This window comes from Myotis nattereri (assembly GCF_964212035.1).
Source record: "Myotis nattereri genome assembly, chromosome: 20".
Taxonomy (NCBI): Eukaryota; Metazoa; Chordata; class Mammalia; order Chiroptera; family Vespertilionidae; genus Myotis; species Myotis nattereri.
This window is the reverse complement of record NC_138096.1, coordinates 16,228,432-16,236,836: the sequence shown is the minus strand read 5'-3', so window position 1 is coordinate 16,236,836 and position 8,405 is coordinate 16,228,432. Positions and strand designations below refer to the sequence as shown.

Below are 8,405 nucleotides of genomic sequence, written 5' to 3'. Positions count from 1 at the left end.
CTCCCTGCTTCAGGCAGCTGGCCCCACTGCCGCTGCTGCCACTGCTTGCCCTCTGTATAGTGCTGGCCCCCTCCGCTGCCACCAGTGGCCTCCCTCTGCAGGCAACAGGCTGGGGTGTGATGGCTTCCCTGGGCTGGGCCTCCCTCTGCTGGGCAATCGCTGGCTGGCTGCACACCTGCCACAGAGTCACTGCTGGTGGCCTGGGCCTCCCTCTTTCTTTGCTTGGGGGCAAGGCCAGCCCAGTGAGGGCCCGTGGTGATTCTGGTTTCTGGTCATTCCGTTCATTATGCTTATGGTGGCTGGCCTTTTATTATATAGGATCATTACTGATATCTTCATGAAACACACCACGTTATCACTGAGATTCTTCTATATCCCAACGTATGAAGCTGGATTTACTACAGAGTCTAGAGAATAAACACAACAAAGGAGTCACTGCAGCTGCTACAGGTCCAACACTAAACTCCCCTGAAGGAATAGGACCCGGGAGCTCTGTCTGTGTCTCTATAGCTAATGCTTCTGGTCCCCAGGGACCCGCAGATGCTCCTCTCTCCCCAACACGTGGTCCACGGCTCCAGGCTCACACTCTGGTCTTAGTTTATCCTCTGATCACTTTGGAGGGGAATTAGTGTCAGAGGGAACTTCCCGTCTCCTGAACATGAACCTCCTGGGCTTTTAATTCTTCCTCCAGTTGTGAGGGTTGGTTCACCTTGGTGTGTTCATTGTTGATGACTGTGAAAGGCATCTCAGTTATATTTTGACCCCTATCTTCTTGTATCAATTGTTCAAAATTGTATTTTGATGCACAGTATGAGAAATGAACTTTTAAAATAACTGAATTTTATGGAAAATGAAGAGAAAATAAATTAGACCCATGTTAAAGTAAAAGATCAGTGAAATGTCCAAAGTTAAAGATATGAGATCCATAGATAAACTTTGACTCCACAGTCTTATTTAGAAGTTGTATTCCTGCCCTAACCAGTTTGGCTCAGTGGATAGAGCATCAGCCTGTGGACTGAAGAGTCCCAGGTTCCAATCCTATCAAGGGCATGTATCTTGGTTGCAGGCATATCCCCTGTAGGGAGTGTTCAGGAGGCAGCTGATTGATGTTTCTCTCTCATCAATGTTTCTAACTCTCTATCCCTCTCCCTCCCTCTCTGTAAAAAAAATCAATAAAATATATTTTTAAAAGAATAGAAATAAGAACACTCTTTAAAAATTAAAAAAAGGAAGTTGAAGTCCTTCAAACAATGTTGCTATGAATTGGTCCAGAGCATAACAACAGATAGGAAAGCTTAACAAGGGGGGTGATCAGGGACACCCCTTGGTGCTACTTTGATGGTGTCATCCACATGCAGCATCAATTCTGCTGCTTTAGCTACACTCAGATGAACCTCCCACTTCACTTGAAAATGTCCTGCGATGCTCAGCACTGCCATCACCAATAGCACCTTTCTTCATATCCAGTTCAGCAGCTGTATTGCCTTCATGATGGACAGCAAAGAGCTGTGACGCCAGATCTGCACTGTCACAGCCTGCGTTGGCAGCTCTAACAGTAGACAACATTCTCAGTGCTTGAGCCTAAGAATCCATTGCAACAGCTTCTTTACCTGGTGTTTACTGGCAGCTGTGACACAGTATGAGCTCTCAGCAACTCAGAACAGCCTCCGCCATAAACTATTCTAGAAGCCTTCACAGTGTGTGCAAGAACACAGAGGGCATCATGCAAAGATCTTTCTGCTTCATCTAAAATGTGTTGAGTGGCACCACGAAGAACAATAGTCTGATCCTCACCAAGGGCTACCCCAGAAACCTGAATGAGCGTTTCTTCTCCAATCATGACTTCCTCAATGAGCTTCCAACTTCCAAGCTTCACTAGTTCTGAGTGGTCAAAGGTAGAGGCAATTTTACCACCTGTGACAAGAGCCAGGAGTTCTACATGTTCAATAGCCATACCCCAGCATCACCAAAAACCAGCTCAGAATAATTAGAAATTTATTGCCTGTTAATACCTTAAACTTTCTCCTTGATTTTTTTCCTGTTCTACTTGTTTTATTTTAGCAATCTTTGCTGTAGAATCAACCCTTACACAGGAACCAGATATCTTTATTTTGTTTGTATCCATACCAGTATTTACAATAAGAATTTTAGCATTTTCAATTCCTTTTGGTTGATTAACTCCAATGTTTTATATCCAACAGAAAGCCTTTATCTAAATAGGAATCCACCAGACTTCCTCCTAACTTGTTGATGACATGAATTGCCTCCAGATTACCAGAGCCCTTCAATCAGAGAACATCTTCTACAACAGCTAACTTTGTAGAGTGATCTTTGTGATAAGTAAGAAGTTTTAAGGATAATGTTGTTCCTGCAATGCTCATTAAATCTTGGCAGGATTTATCTTCATCAGAGCCATGATCAACTGCCGAATTTAACAGAGCCTGTCTTGCTGCCTTTATGGATTCTCTCCAACCCGCAATGATGGTCTGAAGATGAGTCTTTTTTGAAATTAAATATTCTGCTTCCCTTAGTCATTCTGCTGCTAAAATAGGAACAGAGGTAGTGCCATCTCCAACTTCATCATCCCAAACCCTTGCCATACCAACAAACATTTACCTTTTGGATTATCAACACCGATGATTTTTTAGGATAGCTGCAGCATCATTGATCACCATAGAAAGGCATCTCATCCACTGCTTCCCAGGATTGTGTCCATGCCTTTGGGTCCCAAGGTGCTCTAGACCAAGTCTCCCATAGCGATGGACCAATAAAGGAAGACAGACAGGCTGTCCCTGCTTCATCAGCGCCAGCCTGGAAGGTGTTGACAGGTGCCAGGGGAAGGGAGGCCATGGTTCCAAAGAGATGGACAATCATGCTTCTCCCTCTCAGCTCACAGCCTGGATCCCAGGGCAGAGAAGACAGATGTGACACCACAGGCTGGGCACAGGGGGCAGGGCCTTGGCAGCTAAGAGCAGAAGGGTTGGTCTCTATTTTCTTATGTGACCACGTCTGATTTTCCCCACAGGGTCTACCACTATCACTCCAATGTGATCTGTTTCCCTCCACAGTTGCTAATTTCCACAGCGTCACAGCTCATTTTCCCAGTAGACTCACTCCTTCCTTCCTGGGAATGAGATCACCTGAGTAACCCACACACACCCACATAACCACAGACACACCTGGTACATTTCCTTCTCTGTGCTCAATAGCGTGTTCCAGTCTCCATCCAGGCACACCTTTCCCCTCTGGCCAGGTTGGACCCGGGTCATCTGTAAACACCAAGGGACTGGGGGCGCTGATGAGAATGGCCACACACGGTCTGGATGTCAGGTGCTCTCTCCTCTACTGCCCTGGGCCAGGCCATCCCCCATGTCCAGGTTCTCACCAAAAGCCCAGCGTATTCTCCTTGAACTGCTCTTGGGGCTCTTTAGGAAGCTGCATCCAGGAGTTAGAGTTTATGATTTAATCATCCAACAAATTTATTGACCAACCAGGTGGTAAGACTTTGCACTCAAGAACTTGTTCATGAAAAAATGGAGGAAGTGATCTTTCAGAAGCTAAAAGGAATGGATGAAAATCACCCCCTGCAGAGGCGGGCCCACTTCCTCATCTCCCAGAGCAAGGAGGGCTGTTCTGTTCTCTCCACTGCGACTTACTCATATGATCTCAGGCACAGTCTTAGAATTCACAGGCATAAGGTCTCAGGGGCTGTATTTAAGGGGCCCAGTTGCTGGACAGGGAACTGTCCTCTGTTTATGGTGAGCTTGTCACTGTGCTCACCGCTCCCTGCAGCTCCACTGCCAACAGTCACGTAGGCTCCCCCACAGATATCAGAACACATGTTCCTGAGATAAACAGACACTGCTGTATTGCATGGTGGACACGCCCCGATGCTGAGGGTGCACACCAGGCTGTGTTAGAGCACCTCCCATGTGCAAGCTGAGACCTGGCACTAGAGGCCTGGGCTGCAGAGGGTTATGCTCCTCAGGTTCTCCCCCGAGGCAGCTGCCTGTGGCCCAGGGCGTCCTTGCAGAGAACCACCTGCATACAAGTAGCAGGACTGGGGCTGCCACTCTTTCAGAAATACCAGGGAAGGCTTCGCCATGGCAGACATGCCTGCCTTGTCTTAGGAAGCTGGTTCAGACACCTGTCCTTAGACTGTGAGGCTCAGAACAACAACTAGGGGGCACTGTCATCTCCACAATCCTGTCCCAGGATGTCTCCTGAGAGGTTTTATCTGCAACATGCACTGGGGAACCTTAAAAGTACCACTTTCCATCCTGGAGGAGTATGTCTACCACTATTCACAGACAATCTTCTAGAGAATGTGCAGACCAGCCACGTGCCCCTGAGTCCTGGCCCAGGCACCCTGGTCCACCCTCCCCATATGACCACAGGGAGGGAGGAGCCCCCTGATGGCTCAGACAGGTCCTCAGGGAAAGACATGCAAATGTGGCGCCTCCCTTGCTCATGAAAGCCTGCCAGGCTGGGTCTCTGCAGATCCTGGAGAGGAGCCTCCTGTGTGAGCCCCTCAGTGTCCACATCATGGGGTCTGCGCTCATCTGGGCTGCCCTTCTCTTTGCTGTCAAAGGTGCGTCCCTGTGCATCAGGCTCATGGGAAATAAGTCACACGGGGCAGTTCTCAGTCTGTTTCTCTGTTTGCAGGTGGCCTGTGCCAAGTTCAGCTGGTGGAGTCTGGGGGAGGCGTGGTGCCACCCGGGGGGTCTCTGAGCCTCTCCTGCAAAGCCTCTGGATTCACCTTCACTAACTACAGCATGAACTGGGTCCGCCAGGCTCCAGGGAAGGGGCTGCAGTGGGTGGCAGGAGTGAGTAAACCAACTGGAAAGAACCAGTGGTATGCTCCTGAAGTTCAAGGAAGATTCACAATCTCCAGGGACAACCCCACGAGCACAGTTTCTCTTAAAATGACCAAGCTGACATCTGAGGACACGGCCGTGTATTACTGTGCAAGAGGCACAGAGAGGGAAAGTCAGTGTGAGCTCTGACACAAACCTCCCTGCAGGAGATTCTGTCACCACTAGGGGCCGCTCAGGACACATTGAACACAGCTAAGAGCCCAGGTGCAGGTTTAGATTGTCCTTAAGGGTGGTTTTCTGTCAGGTGTGGGGTTGCCTCTTCACCATCTGAATTACAGAAATTTATTGTAGGAGGAGGAAAACTTTGTCACACCCACAAAAGGCAGAGGCAAATGCCTTTGCTTACTCTTGTCTCTAAATGCCAATTAATCATGAAATCTTCAGACCCAGGTCCCCTATATCTATCAAGAGGCTCTAGTGACTCAACAGTGCTGCTCACCTGAATGCTGGACAGCGTGCACCACAAGTATGTGAATCCAAAGCTACAGAAGAAGGACCCCCAGTGGTGATGGTCATTGTCTTGTCATCATGTCATTGAGCCAAAAGTAGGTGACACCAGGCAGAGGCAGAGGGAGCCACAGCAGCTTGTTACAGATGTGCAGGCTGATGACATACACTCACACCAAGGGGCATGTAATGTTTATTATGCTCATAGTTGAAATCCCTGGGAAGCCCAGGAAAGGCCCTTGAGGAACTCAGACCTGCTTTGATGGATCCAGGAAAGGAGACTTGCCCAGGGCTTTTATTTTGGTAAGGTTGTTGGTATGGGGAGGAATTCTGCTTCCAGGTTGTCATTTCAATTTCACACTGACATCTAAGTATAAAACTGTGATTTCTTATCTGATTTCCCATGTAAGGGGTAGGTGGACAAGAGGCAGCAATAAGCCATCAGTTGTTAGAAGTCAAACAAAAAAGAAAATAGAGTAATGTTATGTATTTTACTTCAGAACTATACAAAATGAGAAAAATTGAGATAAATAGTCCTTGTATGTGTACAAAAACCAGGTCTAAAGAAAATGAGAAGATCATAAGTAAGCAAATTACGGAGAAACCAAGATGGCGGCATAGGTAAACACCGGAGTTTGCTGCCTCGCACAACAACTTCAAAAATACAACTAAAAGACAGAATGGACATCATCCAGAACCACAGGAAGGCTGGCTGAGTGGAAACTCTACAACTAGAAGGAAAGAGAAAAGCATACTGAGACTCAGAGGAGGTGCGGTGAGGAAGTAAAACACTAGGGTGCAGAGGTGCATGCGGAGCGGGCTGGTGGCTGAGGGTGCAGTTGTCATTTTCAATCGGGAGGGAGTCTCAGGCTCTGGGCTCCAGTTCCGGGCAAGTCTCTGGGGACCCAGACTCATGCGGGAGAGGCGGGACTGTCTGGCATCGGTCGGGGCTCGAGGGCAGCTTTCTCTCCAAGGGGCTTGCAGCGATTACTGGGACGTTGAGAAGCAGAGCCTCTGAGGGCAGGACTGAGAGAAGCCATAACTGCTAGCCCGCCCTGTTGATCCCGTGGGACCCGCCCCGCCCAAGCCCTGTAGGGAGGCTTTTACTGGATAGCCTCAGGCAAAGGCTAGATTAGCACCTCCCTAGAGATCCAGGAGACAGGAAACCCAGAGGTCAGAGTGGGACCATCCAGTTTGCAGCTCCATGGAACCATAAAGGACACACTCAGGGGACAGACTCAGTGAGCATCAAAGCCCCATTGAAGCAAGTCTTGGCCCAGAGGGGTGTCTACAGCACAGAAGTTCTCCCACTGCAGACACAGCTGATTCTCACAGCCAATTGGCCTGGAGGTCAATTCCTCCCAGTGATACCTACAACAATCAAAGCTTAACTACAACAAGACTGTGCACAAAGACCACAAGAGGGTGCACCAAGAGTGTCCTCCTCAGGTAATTAGGGAGGCTGAACAACTGGGCCCTAGAGGACACTTAGCACAGAAAACCACTTTATCAACACAGGGAAGCATAAAAAATGCGGAGACAAAGAAAAAGGACACAAATGACAGAAGTGGAGGAAAGCAAACTACTAGATATAGAGTTCAAAACCACACTTTTAAGGTTTTTCAAGAATTTTCTAGAAACTGCTGATAAACTTAATGAGATCTACAAGAAATCTAATGAGACCCTGGAGGTTGTGATAAAGAACCAACTAGAAATTAAGCATGCACTGACTGAAATAAAATATATTATACAGACTCCCAATAGCTCCAGGCTATATCCTCTCCTGGACTGTACAGGCTCACAGCTTTCTCCTCCCACAGGGCTGAGGTCTCTGGGAAGGCAGACCTGTGGTCTAGAAGAAGATGAGACTGCTGGGTCTTCTCCTGTGTCTGTTGACAGCCCCCCAAGGTGAGGGTCTCAGGGGTCAGAGAGGGGTCAGGAGATGGCTATGAATGCATGTGACTCACAGGACTGATGTTCCTTTTTTCCAGGTATTCTGTCCCAGGTGCATCTGCAGGAGTGGAGCCCAGGACTGGTGAAGCCCTCACAGACCCTCTCCCTCAACGGCAGTGTCTCTGGATTCTCCCTAACCAGCTATGGTGTACACTGGACCCACCAGGCTCCAGGAAAGGGGCTGGAGTGGGTCTGGGGCTGTATGGACTGGTGGAAGTACCAGCTATAACCCAGCACTGAAATACTGCCTCAGCATGACCAGGGACACAACCAAGAGCCAAGTTTGTTTAACACTGAACAACATGAGAGCTGAGGACACAGCCGTGTTTTTCTGTGCAAGAGACACAGTGAGGGGAAGTCAATGTGAGGCCAGACACAAACCTCCCTAAGGGAGACAGGAGAGTTAGGCTGCAGGGGCGCTCAGGTCACTAGGGTGCACGCAGGACCCACAGATTCTGTGTTGCAGGCCCAAGAGCAGTTGCAGGTGGTGTTTATGACTGTTTCCTCTGAGGGTCCTGGGCTTCCTCTCCATATAACAGTTTCTCCCAGATTGTCTCTAGACCTATGGTCCTGTGACTACCACTGGTGGCTTTGTATTATAACAGTTTTATTAAATTAGTACAGACTTTCTCACATACACCACAGGAGGCATTTTTCATTTGGAGGAAGAAAAATGCAGAGTGGTTGGTGAGCCTGTGGAAACCATCAGCACACAAATCCTCTGTGACAACGAAATCTGGAACTTGTGTGAACCTCCCTGCATTCCAGGAAGGCCAGCAAGTCTGTCGGAGATGTCTTCAGCCAGAACTTTACTTCAGATGATGCCCGAGTCTCCCAGCAATGGCCCTGCTTTAGTGTCACCACTGAGCCCAGCTGTGGTCTGGGAGTCATACACAGCTGTGTCTTCAGCCAAATCCATGGTGGATTTCAGGAAGCATCAGCTGTGACCTGTTCCTTGTGCTCCTGGTGTTGGAGGGAAGGAGGGTGCATTCTCAGGACAACACACTTTATGAATCTATACAAGAAAACATGGTTTTATTTCATTCTCTTGGGTGGCAGATGAAATAAATATGTGGTCTGCAAACAAGTGCAATTTCCAAACTGACCCAAATGCACTGTCCCTTAGTT

General features: G+C 48.4%; 1 pseudogene across 1 annotated transcript; it reads right to left on the bottom strand.

Moving 5' to 3' along the window:
• Positions 1-1,295: 1,295 nt before the first annotated feature.
• LOC308535617 (T-complex protein 1 subunit beta-like) lies at positions 1,296-2,850 on the bottom strand (annotated as a pseudogene). Its single transcript has one exon. The product of its transcript is annotated as a T-complex protein 1 subunit beta-like (transcript).
• Positions 2,851-8,405: the final 5,555 nt, after the last annotated feature.